General features: G+C 39.0%; 1 pseudogene; it reads left to right on the forward strand.

The window, feature by feature from the left end:
* LOC112577705 overlaps positions 1-21648 on the forward strand; it is a 48663-nt pseudogene that overhangs the window by 13927 nt on the left and 13088 nt on the right.

Here is a 21648-nt window from a genome sequence, read left to right on the forward strand (position 1 = left end):
AGCATTCTTTGGCATTGCCTTTCTCTGGGATCAGAATGAAAACTGCCCTTTTCCAGTCCTGTGGCCACTGCTGAGTTTTCCAAATTTGCTGGCATATTGAGTGCATCAGTTTCACAGCATCATCTTTCAGGATTTGAAATAGCTCAACTGGAATTCCATCACCTCCACTAGCTTTGTTCATAGTGATGCTTTGTAAGGCCCACTTGACTTCACATTCCAGGACGTCTGGCTCTAGGTCAGTCAACACACCATCGTGATTATCTGGGACATGAAGATCTTTTTTGTACAGTTCTTCTGTGTATTTTTGCCACCTCTTCTTAATTTCTTCTGCTTGTTTTAGGTCCATACCATTTCTGTCCTTTATCGAGCCCATCTTTGCATGAAATGTCCCCTTGATATCTCTCATTTTCTTGAAGAGATCTCTAGTCTTTCCCTTTCTGTTGTTTTCCTCTATTTCTTTGCATTGATCGCTGAGGAAGACTTTCTTATCTCTTCTTGCTATTCTTTGAAACTCTGCATTCAGATGCTTATATCTTCCCTTTTCTCCTTTACTTTTAACTTCTCTACTTTTCACAGCTATTGGTAAGCCCTCGCCAAACAGCTATTTTGCTTTTTTGCATTTATTTTCTATGGGGATGGTCTTGATCCCTGTCTCCTGTACAATGTCATGAACCTCATTCCATAGTTCATCAGGCACTCTATCTATCAGATCTAGGCCCTTAAATCTATTTATCTCTTCCACTGTATAATCATAAGGAATTTGATTTAGGTCATACCTGAATGGTCTAGTGGTTTTCCCTACTTTCTTCAATTTAAGTCTGAATTTCTTAATAAGGTAATAAATCAGTAATACTAGGCAATTAAAAAGTAGAAGAAATGAGACACACTAGTTTACGTCTCTTCTTGAATCATGGTGACGTGTGAGATACTGTAAGCTGTGAAGGACTAGTGAGTTTCAGCGGAGAGGTGGGCATGGAACTGATTCTCTGAAGAAAGACTTTGTACAATTTAGTCAGAGTTGCATTCTCACATTCTAATAAATGGAGACCTTGTTTTCACATTTTTCAAATTGGGCTTCTGCTGCTTTGACCATCAGTAATGAGACTTGTAAACGAGCCAGGCATTTGAGATGTGATGGTCAGTATGCATTGGTGGCCCATTCAATGACAAAAATCAGTCAGCATCCACAGAATTTGGACAGAAGACCGTAATAGATAAAATGAAGATAGAGCCTGTAGCGGTGTTCCTGGTAGGGAATTACTCGCTCTGTCCTCTATGCAAATCGGAGCTGCCAGGTAACAGAGGAAGCAACGAAGGTAATGCAGAAGCCCAGAGCACTCAGCTGTGGGCCACTTGGGCACGGCCTTACCATCCAGCTGATGGTTCCAAATTAAATTCTGTGGCAAAGTCTACCTTGTGCTAACTCCTTTTATGCAACCTATAGCCAATCAGTAGCTCTTAGCAAGGTGTTTGCATTCTCCCTCTGACCATTTGTGAAGTTGTGAAATCACTTAGTCGTGTCTGACTCTTTGAGACCCCATGGACTATAGTCCATCAGGCTCCTCCATCCATGGGATTCTCCAGGCAAGAATACTGGAGTGGGTTGCCATTTCCTTCTCCAGGGAATCTTCCCGACCCAGGGATCAAACCCAGGTCTCCGGCATTGTAGGCAGACACTTTAATCTCTGAGCCACCAAGGAAGCCCCTCTGGCCATAGTAATACAATAAATAACAAAAAGAGTTGGGAAAACATAATTCGTTCAGGCTGGTGTTTAGCATACACCTAAGAGTGGGTAGCAGGATTATGTTTAGAATGCTGGGACTAGTTGGGAGACTAGGTAGCCATCTAGAGACTGCCTTCTCAAAACAGGACTTTGTAGCAATGTTTTTATATGGCTGTCAATTCATAAGTATTAAGCATGATTATATTCACTATAACTGCAAAAGCAACTCTGACACCAAATACTAAAATATTTTTTGCATTTTCTGTGACTTCATATTTTTAGAATTGGCTTTCCCAGTGGTAATGGGAGTTATGGGAAATTTGCTACATAGTACCTCCTTCTCAGGTGTGTCCACATAGTATATCAACTTGTTTTAGTATTTGTAATGAATTAAGAGTTCACAAGGGAGGTTGGTATAAAGGAGTGGTGTATCACTTAAAAGCAGTATATAGAAAGTCAATTCTGATTCTACTAGGATGCCCAGTCTATTGAGTAACCATGTCTAAGAATGTGTTGTCCATAAATACTAATTAATTTAGTGCCCTTAATCAGTCATACGGTCAGGACTATGGTAAGAAATCATCCACTCTTTCTTTTTTCACTCCTGTACTTTTTTCTTTTCTATCTTCACCTTGCATTTACAGAATATTATCAGTTATCTCCTAGTATAGTGACTACGGGCTCTAAACTCAACATGTTTGTCTTTTTTTTTTTCTCTTTTAATCTATACAACTGAGTCATTTGCTCTTGTCTCTCCATGAGCTTGGTAGGTCCAGGGAAAACAAGTTCAAAAAAATGCCTACATGAGTCCCTTCAACACTGGACGATGTGAGATAGGAAAACTACAAAATAGATAGAAGCCACTTCAGTCAGTTCATGTTGATCATTTTCTTCTCAGTCAATACATTTTATAAAATATTGAGCAGTTATTTTATCCTTCAGTGTCCCTGGATTTGTACATTCATTGGTTTATTAAAGATTTATTCTATACTGTACCCTGAAAGTTTTATATCCTAAATATTTCTGTAAACACTCCCTCAGTTCAGGCCTGCATCACCTTGTTATTCCCAGTATTAATGCCCTCAGATTCGCCTTCCTCCAGTTATTCATATGCCCTTCAGATTCCTCCCTCCCATGGTGTTCAGTCACCAATCTCAAAAGCACACGTTACCATGAGGCACTCTGAGTCACATTAATGTCTAGACCTCTTAAAGCACCATTGATGCTCTCATAATCTGACTTCTGCCTGACTCTCTATCTCTAGCCCTTTTAGTCCTTTGCTCTAGAATTCTGAACTGCTGCTGGTGCCCTCTTCACTTGTCCCTGTTGTTGTTCAGTCGCTGAGTTGTGTCTGATTCTATGTGGCCCCATGGACCGCAGCACACCAGGCTTCCCTGTTCTTCACTATCTCCCAGTGCTTGCTCAACTCAGGTTCATGGAGTCGGTGATGCCATCCAACCATCTCATCCTCTGTCATTCCCTTCTCCTCCCGACTTCAACCTTTCCCAACATCAGGGTCTTTTCTAATGAGTCAACTGTTCAAATCTGGTGGCCAAAGTACTGGAGCTTCAGTGCTAGCATCAGTGTTTCCAATGAATGTTGAGAACTGATTTTGTTTAGGATTGACTGGTTGGATCTCCTTGCAGTCCAAGGAACTGTCATGAGTCTTTCCTAATACCACAGTTGAAAAGCATCAGTTCTTCGGTGCTCAATCTTCTTTTTGGTCCAACTCTCATATCCATACATGACTACTGGAAAAGCCTTTGCTTTGACTAGACAGACCTTTGTCAGCAAAGTAATGTCTCTGCTTTTTAATACGCTGTTTGTCATATCTTTTCTTCCAAGGAGCAGGTGTCCTTTAATTTCATGACTGCAGTCACCATGTGCATTGATTTTTGAGCCCAAGAAAATAAAGTCTGTTTCTGTTCTCATTGTTTCCCCATCTCTTTGCCACGAAGTGATGGGACTGGATGCCATGACCTTCATCTGTCTATCCCTTCACTTTGGACAAATATCTACCCTGTGGTGTGTGTGCTTCTCTCCCCATCTTGCTACAGCCTGAAATGCTCTCCCTCTCCTGCCCTCTGTTCCCTTAAACAGTGTAAGTCTGCTCTCAGGCATTATCTCTAGAAAATCCATCCCTGACACACTTTTCTACATTTTTCATGAAACTCTAGTGTCAGTACTGAGCAGAAACCCAAGAAATAATTATTGAATAAGAGACATGAGGGCTCTGTATCAACCTAGAGGGGTTGGATGGGGAAGGAGATGAGACGGAGGTTCAAAGGGGCTATATATGTGTACCTATGGCTGATTCATGTTGAGGTTTCACAGAAAACAACAAAATTCTGTAAAGCAGTTATCCTTCAATTAAAAAAAAAAAAAAAAAAACGCTATATGCAGGTGACTTTTAAGAGCATGTCCTCTGCAGTCTAGGAGCCAAGAGGATAGACATGTAAAGAAATGATTTACAGTTCAGATCTATATCTGTCACTAGGAAAATCTATAAAGATACACTAGAAAAATATTTAAAGTACTAAGAGAGCTACAAGGAAAGGCTACCTCTTTATCAGGTGAAACATGGCAGTAATCAAAGACAACTTCACAAAGCAGTTTGAGCTTTAAAAGATGAAAAGTAATTTGTCAGAAGAGTAAGGGAAGCATTTCAGATGAAGGAACTGACAAAAGCTAAAAAGTAAGAGGAATTTTGTAAACCATGAAAAATGTTGCAGTTGATGCTTGGCTTCTGCTGCTAAGTTGCTTCAGTCGTATCTGACTCTGCCTGACTCCATAGATCGCAGCCCACCAGGCTCTCCCATCCCTGGGATTCTCCAGGCAAGAACACTGGAGTGGGTTGCCATTTCCTTCTACAATGCATGAAAGTGAAAAGTGAAAGTGAAGTCACTCCGTCGTGTCCAACTCTTCGCACCCCCATGGACTTCAGCCTATCAGGCTCCTCCTCCCATGGGATTTTCCAGGCAAGAGTACTGGAGTGGGTTGCCATTGCCGTCTCCCTGATGCTTGACATGTTGTTAAAAATGTCCTGTTATGAGAAGATAATGTATGGTGACTTTATATGTCTGTCCTGTATTTTGTTTGGTTTCTGATTGTTTTGTTCACTGCTGTTTGGATCAATCTGTTACTGAATCTTTGAGCTGTTTGTGTGCTTGTAAGAAAAAAAGAGACATTACTTTGCCAACAAAGGTCCGTCTAGTCAAGGCTATGGTTTTTCCAGTGGTCATGTATGGATGTGAGAGTGGGACTGTGAAGAAAGCTCAGTGCCGAAGAATTGATGCTTTTGAACCGTGGTGTTGGAGAAGACTCTTGAGAGTCCCTTGAACTGCAAGGAGATCCAACCTGTCCATTCTGAAGGAGATCAGCCCTAAGATTTCTTTAGAAGGAATGATGCTAAAGTTGAAACTCCAATACTTTGGCCACCTCATGTAAAGAGTTGGCCCATTGGAAAAGACTCTGATGCTGGGAGGGATTGGGGGCAGGAGGAGAAGTGGACAACAGAGGATGAGATGGCTGGATGGCATCACTGACTCGATGGACATGAGTCTGAGTGAACTCTGGGAGTTGGTGATGGACATGGAGGCCTGGCGTGCTGTGATTCATGGGGTCACAAAGAATCAGACACGACTGAGTGACTAAACTGAACTGAACTGAAACTGGTGACATCTGGTATTTCCCAAATGGTTTGTTCAAGTTTTCAGGTCATTGGAAGTAGTTCTTAAAGAAGTAAATATTCAGCTGAAGATTAAGATTGATTTAATCTGTCATTTCATACAATGTTTTAGATCTCTGTTTTAAATGAGGATTATGTCTTTTATCTAAACATTCTAAGTAATTTTAACTAAACATGAAGATCTGTCAAGAGAACTAGACTTTGAAATGATAACAGAGAAAGTACAAGAAAAATTTGATGAATATGAGAATAACCATGCACAGTTATGTAAAACTTTAAATTTCATTATCTGGTGTAGTACTGTATGAGAAAATGTGTATCAAACAAGGTAAATTAGAATGGAAAGATAAGTTAACACCCATCACAAATGAGTTAAAGTGGAAGATCAGTTAAATTTTGTGAGGAATACCAAATTACCATTTCTCCTCAGGAAGATCCACTATGTGATAACCCTAAAGAAGTAGCAATTCAAAAGGAAATAACTCCTAATCTCACAAATAATATACTTGATTGTGAGGAAAAATATGAATTTGGAGTATCTGTCTCTCTAGTATTCCAATAATTTCCTGAACAAAAAAAAAAAAAAAACCTAGTCTCAAAAATGTTTTTCCATGGTCTGTAAACTCTGGGTCCCTTGGATAGATTTGTCTGTCATCTTCAAAACTTTATTTCCCTGAAAATAAATAGACTTTGAAAATTGTCAACCAGACATTGAACATGTGTTTATGAAAATTGAGGAGAATTTTTATAATGATACAGAAAATTAAAAAAGTAGGGGAGCCAGTATTTATATTCAAAGTGAAAGACCAAGAGATTGATATGCAAATGTCACAAAATATGAGGCAAGATCCCACTAATTGGAAATTTGACATGGAACAGGCATGTCATTCTAGTCTGTGGCTTGTCTACTCTGGCAAGATGAAACATAGAATTCAAATAAAAATTCACGTTTTCCTTGCTGTTGTTAAAATACTGTTCTGAAAAATAAAGCAATACAGGACTGGTTCCAGAAGCCACTGCATGCAGATAATTGCAGTGCTAGTAACAATAAAAGCATGGAACCCGAATTAGAAAATGGGAATTCTCCTCCACCCAATAGTCACAGCGTATCTGAAGTGTATGTAAATGAAGAATTAGAGAAGGATATGCAGAGGTTTACGAATGAAATAGACATGTTTCAAGTAGAGCTGCTGGCTCTGGAAAAAGAGAAAATCTAACTTCCAAAGAGTTTCTCATTTTCTCTTGCCTTGGTTTTTCTCTTTCTTGATGATATGGTCCATTTTGATTTTCCATTTATGAATAAAGCAGGGTAATCCAAAGAGGTAATTGTGTAGAAATCAATTATTATCTCAATAACAGGTATTCAGGAAACTATTTTCATGGCTTTTGTCCTTCAATAAATTCTCATATCTAATTCTTCTCTGTCCGTCTTCATATGGACTGGGAAACTCATTTAGCTATGTACCATGTGGTCTTCTGAGCCAGAATAAGCACCAAGGAAATTGCTTAAGAAGAATAATCAGCTAAGGTTTTGTGTCTTTTTTTCCCCTTTAACTCTGTTGGGTTAAATATGTTATATTTCCATAGGATGGGAATAAAGCACTGACTGAGAGATGGGACATGCACATGTGTTCCCTCTAATCTCTTCATTGTGGTTGAATATGTGTGATCTTCTCTGCTTTCTGCAATCGCTGGGCACTTAGATTTCCAGCATGGCCTCTTCAGGATCTTTTTAATAACAAATATGTGTGCTCCCAATATGCTTTAATCAGCACTCTCAGATGTTTCTTTTGAGACAGACCTTTCCATTATGTTGTTTACTAAAATGTAGAAAGTTTTGACATGTGTGATTTTGTTACATAGATTGTGTGTGTGTGTGTGTGTGTGTGTGAAAGTTGCTCAGTCATGTCCAACTCTTTGCGAACCCTTGGACTGTAGCCTGCCAGGCTCCTCTGCCCATGGAATTCCCCAGGCCAGAAAGAATACCAGAGCGGCTAGCTATTCCCTTCTCCAGAGGATCTTCCTAACCCAGGGATTGAACCCAGGGCTCCCCATTGAGGGTGGATTCTTTAATATTTGAGCCACCAGGGAAGCCCATAGGCAGTATAAACCCTGAGCAAAAAAGAAAAAAAAAATTAAGTGTTTATCTACAAAGGAGAAGACTGAGTTCTGAGATGCTGTGAGATTTTTCTTTCTTCAGTAATAGGTTTTTAAAATTGTTTGTTTGCTCTTTTGTGTAAGACGTGTTTTGACTGAATTTGAACAAAAGATAAAAAGATTAAAAAAAAAAAATTATGTATTCTCCTGTTTAAAAAAAAAAAAAAAGGAGATGAGCCCTACCCCCAACTAAGGCATTGAGTTACTGTGCCAAAGTCATGCTTTTAACTTATCTGATTAATCTGATGAATTCATTTGATAATATAAAACATTCAACATTCCAGAATTGTATCATCTCTTTTGATGCCATAAAATGCTGGGGAGTGCCAGTTTAGGGGCCTTAAACAAAACCTTGAACTTTTTTTTTTTTTACTTTATTGCTGTTTTTGGTAAATAGTGGGGCAATACTAGGTAATTATTTCTATACCCTCTAGCTGTAAGGTTTGATGGTTATTGAATGTGGAATTGGGAAGCATTACTTATATTCCAGAATTCCACACTAACAACTCCTCAGTTTCATTCTGCTCCTTGTGTTTTGGTAAACTCTGGTTCATTTAATTTAGCAAACACCGTCACTTTTTTGCTATCTCCCGGATCCAAGTGAAAAAAGAATTGTGAAAGGCAGAGGGGAAAGAATAGCTTTAGTGCAGAGAGAAGAATTTTTCCTTTCTGAGGTCCGAAGGTGTCACATCCTCTACATCTGGCTGTTTAATGGAAAATCCCGGTAGTGGTAGTAAAGACCAAAGAGGACAGATTTTGTGTCTTTGTCTTTTTATCTCTCTGTCTCTGCCAGTCAGATGACTGGGAAGACTGAATATGAATAATCACATCTTATTAAGAAAGCCATTTTTGAAATTTTGGGGAATTTTGTTTCTTTTCCTCAAACAGAAAGGAGCAGATTTTACAAAAATTTCAGTGACTTGTAAGTGATAAAATTAAAGTAAACACAAAAATATTTTTATCACTTAAATTCAGGGTGAGCACTGAGTCAAATAATAAAATTGAAAACAAAGATCTTTGTAATCAATACATAGCAATTATTCTTAGTTCAAACTTCCATTAAAGGTTGAAGAAGAAAAGAAGCACAAAGGTAGTGAAGTGGAAGTATCAGAGAACATATGTGATGCTGCTGATGAGAGTGGATTGTTTCAGCACAGAAAGAGTGGAGGAAACAGCAACCAGGAGTTTCCTGCTATGCAGAATGAGGGTTCTGATAGGTAACCCTATATCAATATTTAACAGCACGGCCCTTGTTATGTTCCTATAAAATAATTTCTAACTTGAACTAATGTTTGTGATGTACACATTTTATATTTAACTAGAGATATAGTTATTTTTATATTCTTGTCCTTTAGCCTTATTACTAGAGTTCCTTTTTTAACATACCACCATGTTACATATTAGAGTATTCTGGATTTGACTGCATATTTGCCTTAATCAGTGTGTTGTATATTTAAATTTGTTTTGTCACTAATGAACATCCTTTCGTTTCAGTTTGAAGACGTCTTTCAGCGTTTCTCATGAGGCGGGACTAGTAGTGATAAACTCCATTAGGTTTGCTTTGTTTGGGACAGTTTTTATTTCTCTTTCATTTCTGAAAGACAACTTTTCTGGAAAGAGTACTCTTGGCTGGCAGGATTTTCTCTCCTAGCACTTTGAGTAAGTCCATGGAGGGAGGCCAAATTGCTGATGGTGGCGGGAGAACCGATGAGGCATTGGTCTTTCAGCCGTGATGCTGCTGTCGCTGGATCATATGGGTGGTTTAAAAGGGAGCTTTCCTCCCCTGGCCAAATATTTCCTTGGTTTCTTCTTTCATGGTATATGTGCCTCATGTCATTTAAAATACTACCTAAGTTAAGAGTGGCTTTTTTTCTGTGAATTCTCTTTTTCATTTATTTTTGGCTGCGCTGGATCTTTGCCGCAGCAGTGCTTGGGCTTCTCAGTGTGGTGGCTTCTCTGAATGCTGAGCGTGGGCTCTAGGGTGCTGGCTTCAGTAGCTGTGGAGCACGCTTTAGTTGTACCATAGCATGAGGGATCTTCTCTGACCAGGAATGGAACACTTTCCCCCTTTATTGGTAGGTGGACTCCTAAGCACTAGACCACCAGGGAAGTCCTTAAATTCACCATTATTATATTTAGAAGCAAAACAAAAAAATATAGTGTAAATCTATTTATGACTCCCATGTCTAAGAGTCAAGGTGCTTAGCCAGTGGACTCCAGGTTTTCAGTGTGGCCCTTGAGGTTCTTCTCAGTGTCTTTCCAGATGCATCTCTCTACTTTCTTCCATGTATTTTGTGCTCTTCCTTCCAGGTTCCTCGGAAACAAGCCAGATGCCCTGTGCTTGATGTTTGTGCTCACATTAGAATCTCCAAGTAGGATGATTTTCTCCCTTTTCTGTTTCTCATGACCTCCTCTCTTCACTTCTTCTGCAAATCCTTCCTTATTTCACTTATCACTTTCATATGTCAAGTTTTATATATCATATTGTATCATAATCATATCTGTGTTTGAAGGAAGAATTTGTTTTCTTGCATATGGTTGGTACTATATAACTGTCTTGTGAATTAATAAATGACTTAAGATGGGTAAGAGTTGGAATTTTATAAGAATTGGTTGTTTTTTACTCTTTATCAGTTGAATTATTAGAAAACATTGGCTTTTTTTGTGTGGACTTTTTAAAGTAGCAATCCTGGTGTGCACAGGAAGGAAGTAAAGAAAAAGCACGATGACAAATGGACACCAGAAGAATGTGTGATTGCACCATATTTGAAAAGACCGATTCACTGACTAGTGGTCTGCTGCATGTGAATGATGACAGCATTTTAAGGGAAGTGGATCAGGGTGATGACAGGTACATTCTCCAGATTCCTTGTTTGTAGGGGAAGATATATTAGCACTGAATACTTATTCTGGAAATAGAGCAGCATTATACGGTGCTCAGGCCAAGACAAGAGATTGCTCAACTCTCGTGGACGAACACTGCTGAAAGGTTAAGGTGAGGACCAGTGCCTTTGGCTGGAAGTCATTTCAATAAATAGTCCCCTTGGAAGCTGGACTGTAATGAATACATGTAAACATTCAGTAGGGAATGTTATTGGGACAGGCAATGAAGAACTGGATGGTATCTGAAGAGGAATGTGGAGTTCACAGGTGTTACTTGTTTTATGTTAAGAAGGGAGCTTTTAGAGTGTGTATGCTATTGGAGGGAGAAGGCAATGGCAACTCACTCCAGTACTCTTGCCCGGCAAATCCCATGGAGGGAGGAGCCTGGTAGGCTGCAGTCCATGGTGTTGCTAGGAGTCAGACACTACTGAGCGACTTCACTTTCACTTTTCACTTTCATGCATTGGAGAAGGAAATGGCAACCCACTCCAGTGTTCTTGCCTGGAGAATCCCAGGGACGGGGGAGCCTGGTGGGCTGCTGTCTATGGGGTAACACAGAGTCAGACACGACTGAAGTGACTTAGCAGTAGCAGCAGCATGCGATTGGAAATGAGCCTGCAGATGGCATATTTATTTAGTTTAGTCTTGTTTGCATTTCCAATACTAGAAAGCTTATGGATTGTATGGCATTATCTTTAAACTATTACAGTGAACTAATTGTGCATTCTACTTCTGTTCATGTATAGTTTTATGGTAAGGGCTTGTTCATTGGTTCTGAAGTGTAATATGTCTATGTAATGGAATATGCAGATGATTGCTTAAGTTAATTCTATCATATATAGATTTTCAAAAAGTACATAATTGTGAATTTACAAACACTTAGGCTATACTGAATAGGATATGGTCATTCCTTGATGATTCTAATTGATAGTACCATGATGAGTAGCTATGACTTTGTAAGGTGCTCTGAAACATCGGAGAAGGCAATGGAACCCCACTCCAGTACTCTTGCTTGGCAAATCCTATGGACGGAGGAGCCTGGTGGGCTGCAGTCCATGGGGTCGCTAAAAGTCGGGCACCACTGAACGACTTCACTTTCACTTTTCACTTTCATGCATTGGAGAAGTAAATGGCAACGCACTCCAGTGTTCTTGCCTGGAGAATCCCAGGGACAGGGGAGCCTGGTGGGCTGCCATCTATGGGGTCACACAGAGTCGGACACAACTGAAGTGACTTAGCAGTAGCAACAGCTGAAACATCACATCATACTAACCTCATAGTTGTTTATAGATTCCAGGGAAAGGGGGGATATTTTATTTATATTCAATAGAAAAACATTATTAGCAGTCTTTCACAAATTACTGATATATTTTCTGTGTCCTTTAATGCTGCTCTTATTTATTTCTGCATCCTTTATAGACAATTACTTGCCAATGCAAAGAGTTTATATAAAAAAGAAAAGTTTAGGTATTGTTTGTATTTTTGAATATTTAATATTAGCCAGAAAAGAATCATTTGTTCTTTTAGGCCTGCAAGGAAAACACCATATGAAAAGAAGAAGGCATAGTAAAAAAAAAAAAAAAAAAAAAAAAAAATGAACTGTCAAAAATATTATCCTTGTCGAAAATACTTTGCCAAAGGAATAGTGATAAAATAGAAAATCTTCCTTTGTTGTAGAGAAGTTTACTCTGAACACATCATTTAGAAACACTGTTGATAAAGTTATCCTTTTGATAAAAATCTCTTCTTTTAAGAAATGTCTGTTTTTGTTTTGATACGGAGATTTATCACCTCTGTACACTTTGTGTATTTATGCATATTTTAAGCACATTGTGAAACAGTATTGTTTATGTGTAGGTCAAAGAACAAATTAATTACGTGAACAAACTGGATGACTTAACTCAGTCGTCCGAGACTGTTTCTGAGGATGGTGACGTGCTTTACGAATTCCATGTTCCAAGTAGAACCTCTCAACATGGGGTATAAAAGTAGGACCGCAGTGTAAATGTTAATGGAAAGCCTGTCTGTGTATAGCCTAGTGATATATGCACACCTTGTCAGTACTGCTCTAGAGCCAGGGATATGCTACAGTGCTGTGCATCTCAGAAGTTTGTTTTACATTAAAAGGACATGAAAGTGAGTGTATACTCTGAGCCACAGGCCTATGATAATCTCACTCACTGTACCTTCTGTTGACTCTTCTTCTTTTCTGTGCCTTCACCCGTGGTCAGGCCAGCATCATTTTCCTCCTAGAGTAACTGAAATAATCTCAGGACTTCTTTCCCTGCCACTCCACCTGGCAGAACCTCAGTCTGCACAGCAACTGTAATTATTGCCTATTTTTAAACATTCAGGTCTCATCATGCTACCCCCTTGCTTCAAGCCCAACTGTTGCCTCTCTTTGCTGTGTGGTTAAAGGTCACAATTGTGTGATTCCATCTGGTTTTAGTTTTCACCCTTCTTTCTACATGAATTCTAGAATCAGCTTGTCAGTTCCCTAAAATGTCTGCTGGTCTTAGCATTTTCATTTTCCCTCAGTTCAAAATACTTTGCATTTTCTCTTTTCATTACCTTTTTGATCCAAGGATTATTTAGATCCGTGTGATTTAGTTTCCAAATATTGAGAGTTTTCCAGAGATCCTTCTTTGCTCTTGCTTCTCATGATTCATTAGGTGTTTCCAGAGGGGCTCTGGGACTAGGGCTGATTATTTCCTGCCTTGGAGGCAAGACCTTGCTGACTACCCTGTTCATTCTGCTGGTACCTAGGAATTTTCCAGCCTGGCTCATGAGAATAGATAGAATTCCTGGGACTGAGTGAGCACCAGTCACAGGTTCCTATAGTCTTTTCAGATGGTTTCTCCCTGGTCTCATGTGGTTTCTCCCTGATGGGCTCTGTTTGTTCCTCTGCTGAATACCTGAGGGGCTCCTCCTTAGATCTCCAGGGTCATTTTTCTCTCTGTTCCACTCTCTCCTCTCCGTGGTTCTGATCTGTGATCTCTGCCCACTTTCACCACAGTTCACCAGACTGTCAGTTTCATCACCTCCTGTCAGGGAGTCTGGTTAACTCAGCTTCCATTCCTTCTCCCTGTGTTGGGGCCTGGAAATTCTCTCAAGGCAGTGAAGTGGGGCATTCCTTAGGCTAACCTCATGTGTTTCCAGGATCATTGTATTTCATTCCCTGAAGTTCTTTGTCATGAAAATCATTATTTCATGTATTTTGTCCGTGTTATTTTTGCTCGCTCCACTCAAGAAGGTAAATCAGTAGCTGTTCACTCTGTATTGGTTAAAAACATAATGGCAGCTGGAGACTGTCCACAGGGTTGTTCTTCCTACTCTACTTACTACTTCCTGCTCATCCTTCATTTCTCAATGTGACATCTCTTCCCCAGGGAAATCTTTCCTGGACCCAGTCTATGCCAAGTTCTGTTATGTGATCATAGAACTCTCTTTCCTTAGAGCATCTATCTAAGTTCATAATTATTTTATTTGTCTTCGTCTTCTACTAGACTTCAAGCTAAACAAGACCCAGGAGCATCTGTTTCATTTGCAGAGCTTTAGTATAATGTCTTCCACATTATAGACCCTTAATACTTGTTCAGTGAGTGGATGAGTGAACGTGAAAGGCACAGTCCTTTATGCTCAAAAATTACTCATATATTTTTTTTTGTTTGTTTCTATCTTTGTTTTCTTCATCATGCAGATTCTGTTAGCTTGTTGAAAATTCAGGATGCAATTCTTTTGCAGGAAAGATTAGTAGATTTTCAAAGAAGCCACTGTGAACTACTTAGAGGAGACTTTTACAGAAAGAAAAGTAAGGTTAATGGGCTACAAAAAGAGCTGTCAGAAACCAAATAAGTGGAATTACAGTTAGAGCAACAGAAAGTGGAGTGGGAACAAGAGCTCAGCAGCTTGAGGTACTGTACACCTCACTTTTAAAGAAATATTTGAACTATTGTTTCCTTTAATATTGCAGAGACGTAGACGTGTTATAAGGACTAACTTATCCTCTAGGATTTTACAGGGGAGAAAGTGTTACTAGTATTGTGGAGTGTGAAATTCTTGGAAATAATATAGCAGGTTCTTAACAGTGAATGCTTCTAATAACTTAATGTATAGTTTTCCAAATCATCATTTTCATGAGTGTACAGAAGTCCACCATAATGGAAACCCCATTAAATATTTACCAAATTGACTTTCAGTTGTTTTTCACTTTTCTATATTCTATTTAATACTGCAAGGAACTCCTTTTCTATAAATTCATTTTTACCTTTCTAATTATTTTAAATACATTTTCTTTAATAATATCCTATAATTTGGTCAAAGTATGAGAACTTAAAAATGGTCTGTGATCTATATTTCTAAACTATTTTAGGAAAGTTTATATTACTTTACACTCCCACCCACAGATTTATGAAGTAGCCATTTGTCTCAAGAGAAGATGAAAACAAAATTTATGCATTTTATTCTTAACCCTCTGTCTTAGAACAGTGACCATTATATTGCATTCCCCCCAAATTTACTATTTTAAAAATTGTGAAAAGGGAACAAAAGTTATTGCAACAGTGAATAATCTCATGATTTTCTAAGAAGAGTTTTAAATTTTTCAGATTCACCTTAAAGCAAGAAGAAGAGAACAGAAGAAATGCCAAGATGTTGCATGAAAAAATGAGGGAGCATTTAAGAAGAAAAGAAGACCGATATAGTAAAGAAGTTGAAGTGAAACAGCACCTAGAACTCATTTTCCAAGCAGTAGAAGTGAAAGTGAAGACTGAGAGAAATAATCTGAATCAGGTAGAGTAATCTTTGGTGAAAATTTCAAATTTCTAATATGATTTTATCAATATTATTTATAATATCCCCTTTAAAAATATAATTTATTTAGTGTTATTTTGTTTAGTGTTATGGGAAATTTTAGGTAAATTGTTAAAAACAAAAGAAAAGAAATTCAAAGTTCCCAAAGTAACAAGGCCAGAAATAAGAATTGCATGATCCTGACATGCTAGGTGCACTTTTTCGAGCAAAGGGAGGAAGAGGTCACAGCAGTAGCTCACACAATAGATCCTGAGAAACTAGAGGGTTGAGAATGGTGTAGAAACTGGAGGTTAAGCTCTCAGTGCACCTCAGGCAACCGATCCTTCAGCCTTGACTGACCATTCATGAGTGAATAGGTCTAGAAGAGAAGGGGTGCTGGGAGGGACCATCGTGCCTAATTTTACATCAAGTTGCCTCTGGTCTTCAATCTGGCAGGTGGCTGAGGGTCGTGGACCCCTCTCCCTCTGTGCCCATCAGCCCTCCTGCCCCATGAACAGCTCAGAACAGGCTCCAGCTTTCCCAGCTGTGTTCTCCCTCACAGCAGAGTAATCAAGGACAGATGTTAACTGGCATCCTCGAGAGGTGCAGGATTTTTTTTCCAGCAGTTGGTAGAAACCAGACACTCTTGAAGTTGGTTGTCCTTCCTTCTGCAGAGTTTTTGAGTGGCATCTCACAGCAGAGGAATTTGCTTCCACACCCGATGTCTCTCTCAAACATGGACTGGGTCCATCCCCGAGGTCCTAGCAGCAGATCTCCCACAATGAAAAGGTGTCAGGAAGAGCTCGGGAAAGTAGTATTTTTAATGCAAATCCATTTGTTTAGAGCAGTCAGGTGGTGACATACGATGGCCTCATCCAAGGAGAGGCCTTTAATATTTCCATAGGAATCAATCTCAAATTTTCTGTGACTATCTCAGAGGAGCTGGCATCCTGATTGTGATTTAGGCAAGGAAGACCGTGTGTGGTCTACCAAGTCCCTCTGCTTTGGAGTGAAGGTGTCAGTCACTCCATGCACGTCATCACCTTCAGTGTCTGAATTAGAGTCCATTCTTGGCTCCACTGTCATTTCTTTAACCAATACCCTGTCAAAGACCTTTTCACATCATTTACTGTTTTTCATTTTGTAAAAAGCTGCCACATCAGTTGTAGAAACACTTTTGAACACTTTAAAAATTTGTTTCTTTAGAATAAACTTATAAAAGTGCCTCCCCCACACCAAGTTGGGGAGGGGGCGGACTCTTGCTACCAATTAAAGATATTCTGGGTTTTGGTAATGATTTCACTTCCTCAATTGATCATTAGGTTAGTTTATCACTTTCCCTAATGGTAAAGAGGAAACTATAGGCAGTTCAGAAACCACATTGTGGGTGTGATTCTTCTACTTGTGAGAAAATGAGCACTCTGCTATGTGAGTGTCCTATTTCAGTACAAGGAACTTTTGAAAACAGTGATAGATATGACATAATATATATTTAGTGATAGTTATTAAGTGTTTTTCATTGTATTTTCCCCATCTTACTATTTTAAACATTATGGAGAGATAATGAAAGTTATTGCAGCAGCAAATTATCTCATAGTTTTCTAAGAGCTTTCTAAATTTTAGCTTATTTACCATTAGTGTATGTACCATGAATGAAATAGGAAGCTTATTTTGTATTGATATGTTTGTACTAGAGACATGTGGTTTGATGTAAGAAGACTAGTAGAGTCCAAAGACCTGGGGAAAGGCTGCAGCTTACTCATATTTTTAACTTTTTCCTTTCCAGAATCATTACAGCTAATGAGTTAATTAATGTTTGTAGAAGTGCCTAGTACAGTTGTCAGTATAGGTATAGGTATAATTCAGGTACAGTATAGGTATAATTCTTGTAGTTGCCTATTAAAATGTTAGAAGTTAGCATATTCTCAAGGAAAAACTTTTGTACAAAATTTAGTCTATTTATACAGAGTTAAGGCTCTTACTGTGAAGTAGATGTATAGGAGGTATCAAATGCAGTGTTTATAAACCTAGAAAGTGGTGTTGTTTATTGAATTATAGTTAATTAACAATATTCTGTTAGTTTCAGGTATACAGCACAGTGATTCAAATATATATGTATATGTGTGTGTATATTATATAAATGGGGCTTCCCTGCTGGCTCAGACTGTAAAGAATCTGCCTGCAATGCAGGAGACCTGGGTTCAGTCCTTGGGTTTGGAAGATCCCTTGGAGAAGGTGGAGAAGGCAATGGCACCCCACTCCAGTACTCTTGCTTGGAAAATCCCATGGGCAGAAGAGCCTGGTAGGCTGCAGTCCGTGGGGTCTCTAAGAGTCAGACACAACAGAGCAACTTCACTTTCACTTTCATGCACTGGAGAAGGAAAAGACAATCGACTCCAGTGTTCTTGCCTGGAGAACCCCAGGGATGGGGGAGCCTGTTGGGCTGTAGTCTAAGGAGTCACACAGAGTCAGACACGACTTAAGCAACTTAGCAGCAGTAGCAGCAGCAGCCTGGAGAAGGAAATGGCTACCCATTCCACTATTCTTGCCTGGGAAATTCCATGGACAGAGGAGCCTGGTAGGCTATAGTCTATGGGGTCCCAAAGAGTTGGACATGACTGAGTGACTAATACACATACACACTTACTCACACACACACTCACATGTACACACATATTCTGTTTCAGATTCTTCTTGTAGAATATTAAGTGTAGTTCCTTATGTTGTACAGATCTCTGTTGGTTATTTTGTATATACTAGTATGTGTATGTTAATCCCAACATCCTAATTTATCCCTTCCCCTACCCGGCTTTCCCCTGTGGTCACCATAAGTTTGTTTTCTGTGTCTATGAGTCTCTTTCTGTTGTGTGAATAGGTTCATTTTAGATTCTACATATAAGCAGTATGATATAATACTTGTCTTTGTCTGACTTACATCACTTAGGGTGATAATGTCTAGGTCCATCCCTGTTGCTGCAAATAGAATGATTTCATTCTTTTTTATGGCTTACTAGTTTTCCATTATATAAATATTCCACATCAGATGCAATTTTTAAGTGCAGTCAGATCTATGAATATTTTATTTTAAGCCTTCTGGGTTTGTTGTAGTTCAGAGAGAAGCCTTTTCAGTTCTGAGCTTCTTGAAAAGTCTCTTGGGATTTCTTTTTGACTTTCGTGGATTCATTGTCTTCCATTAAATTTCTGAACCTTTGGGAATTTATGCTTGTATAAAGTCTGAGATTTGTATTGAACCCTATTTTTTCCTGTTGGAGACACACTTGGTGCAGTCTTCTCATTGTATAAACATACAAGTTAGTCTTTCATTTCAGAAGAAATCATGGAATGTCAGTTTACTGAGTACTAGCTAAACATCTCCTTTGTTTCACCTAGGTTTATGATAGTTGCAAAGAAACAAAAGACCTGTTGCACAAAAAGCACATGTTGCAGGAGGAAATTGCCATGCTAAGACTGGAGATAGATGCACTGAAAAATCAGCACCGGAAAAAGAAGAGAACTATTTTGAGGGCATTGACATTCTCAAAGTAAAGAATGATGATCTTCAAAAGGCAATAAAACTGAATGAGGAAACGTTAACAAAGACTATATCCCACTATACAGGCCAGCTTAATGCTCAGACAGCTGAGAATACAGTGCTAAACACTAAGCTGGAGAATGAAAAAGAGAGCAAACAAAGACTGGAAACAGAAGTGAAATCCTACCGTTCTAGACTGGCTGCTGCCTTACATGATCATGATCAAGGTCAGACATCAAAAAGAGATCTGGAACTTGCCTTCTGGAGAGCAAGAGATGAGTGGTTATGTTTGCGGGACAAAATGAAGTATGATGTGGCTAACAACGAGACGCTTTCCCAGCAACTACCTACAGTGGAAAGTATATTCAATAAGATGAAAATCAAGCTGCATCACACGAGAGATGATCTTAGAGAAAAGACTTTGATGTTAGAATGTGTCCAGAGAGATCTAAGCCAATCAGAGTGTCAAAAGCAGGAAACTGAACACATGTATCAGAATGAACAAAGCAAAGTGAATACATACCTTAGAAAGCAGGAATCCTTAGAGGACAGATTATCTCAACTCCAGAGTGAAAATTACAGGTAATGCATGCATTCCAGGTAATGCATGAAACAGAGCCAACAGTAAAGAGAAGATGGTCATTAGCATCCAAGACCAGTTTCAGCAGATCGTGAGAAAACTTCAGGCCGAACGTGACAAACAAGGTCTGATGCTTGAGAAAAGAAACAAGGAGTTCATCAAGGAATGGAATCATTTAAAAGAGAGAATGTATTGGCACGAAAATAAGAAAGCAGAAGGAGAAATGAGTATCCAGAAGGAGAAATAATCCTCAGACTTCCTAAAAGAAAGTTCAAAGTGATTCTTGATTCTGGCTAAATGTTGAATCTGCTGCTGCTGCTGCTGTTAAGTTGCTTCAGTCGTATCCGACTCTGTGCAACCCCATAGATGGCAGCCCACCAGGCTCCCCTGTCCCTGGGATTCTCCAGGCAAGAACACTGGAGTGGGTTGCCATTTCCTTCTCCAACACATGAAAGTGAAAAGTGAAAGTGAAATCGCTCAGTCGTGCCCAACTCTTAGCGACCCCATGGACTGCAGCTTACCAGGCTCCTCCATCCATGGGATTTTCCAGGCAAGAGTACTGGAGTGGGGTGCCATTGCCTTCTCCAAAATGTTGAATCTAGTTGAATACAAAAATACACAGGCTGTGAATCTATGGCCTCTCAACCAACCTAAAAGCATACCTTGTATCCAGCAAATAAAAATTAGACCAAAGAAATCCTTTACTTTGAGTAGGGACATTGTGTCGTTTATGAAATGTTAAGAGATTTAGTTCTAAATTGTTAACATAGACAGGTACTGGTAATTTACTCTTTATTAAGGTAATAATTTTAATCTTTATGTTACCACATTTCAGTATCATGACAAAGAAGATAAATGAAATGCTCAAACCTGAAATAAATATTTTGAAATGAAGCTTCAGTTACCTGGATTATCTTGATAGTCAATTCCAGATTTCCCAGAGGCTGTATTTTATATATCATACTTTTGCTTCAGTATAGCTTTTTGTTATCTTTGTTGGTAGAATTTTATTTTTATTCATGTCAATTTGAGTTAATATGGGAAACATTTTAGCCTTGAATAATTTATTCTTTAAGCCTCCCAACTCTTCAAATGCATCTACTTATCATTAAATCATAATTTGGGACTCAGGTGGTGAGCTTTAGCAAAACTATTCTTGATTTAATCTTCCCAATGCTATTTATGATTTACTTAACATTTTTACAAACAATGTGCTCATAATTCTCATTTTAAGTATCAATTACTATCATTTGAATACAAACTTGTCCTCTAAAAATGAAGGACAGCAGGATTCATGAGCAGCAGGAATGGAGTGAGTCAGAGAGAGGGTTGTAGGAGCTGCGATCTGGAAGAAGGTAGAGGCCAGGTTGTCGAGGCTCCTTGAAGGCCATGGGAGCAACCTCATTTTTTAAATTGCATTTTTCTTTTATATTGGAATAATCACGATGGTGTGATCACTGACCTATAGCCAGACATCCTGGAATGTGAAGTCAAGTGGGCCTTACAAAGCATCACTATGAACAAAGCTAGTGGAGGTGATGGAATTCCAGTGGAGCTCTTTCAAATGCTGAAAGATGATGCTATGAAACTGATGCACTCAATATGCCAGCAAATATGGAAAACTCAGCAGTGGCCACGGGACTGGAAAAGGTCAGTTTTCATTCCAATCCCAAAGAAAGGCAATGCCAAAGAATACTCAAACTACTGCACAATTGCACTTATCTCACATGCTAGTAAAGAAATGTTCAAAATTCTCCAAGACAGGCTTCAGCAATATGCAAACCGTGAACTTCCTGATGTTCAGGATGGTTTTAGAAAAGGCAGAGGAACCAGAGATCAAATTGCCAACATCGACTGGATCATGGAAAAAGCAAGAGAATTCCAGAAAAACACCTATTTCTGCTTTATTGACTATGCCAAAACCGTTGACTGTGTGGATCACAATCAATTGTGGAAAATTCTGAAAGAGATGGGAATACTAGACCACCTGATCTGCCTCTTGAGAAATTTGTATGCAGGTCAGGAAGCAACAGTTAGAACTGGACATGGAACAACAGACTGGTTCCAAATAGGAAAAGGAGTACATCAAGGCTGTATATTGTCACCCTGCTTATCTAACTTATATGCAGAGTACATCATGAGAAACACTGGGCTGGAAGAAGCACAAGCTGGAGTCAAGATTGCCAGGAGAAATATCAATAACCTCAGATATGCAGATGACACCACCCTTATGGCAGGAAGTGAAGAAGAACTAAAAAGCCTCTTGATGAAAGTGAAAGTGGAGAGTGAAAAA

The sequence above is a fragment of the Bubalus bubalis genome, chromosome 20 (assembly GCF_019923935.1).
Source record: "Bubalus bubalis isolate 160015118507 breed Murrah chromosome 20, NDDB_SH_1, whole genome shotgun sequence".
Taxonomy (NCBI): domain Eukaryota; kingdom Metazoa; phylum Chordata; class Mammalia; order Artiodactyla; family Bovidae; genus Bubalus; species Bubalus bubalis.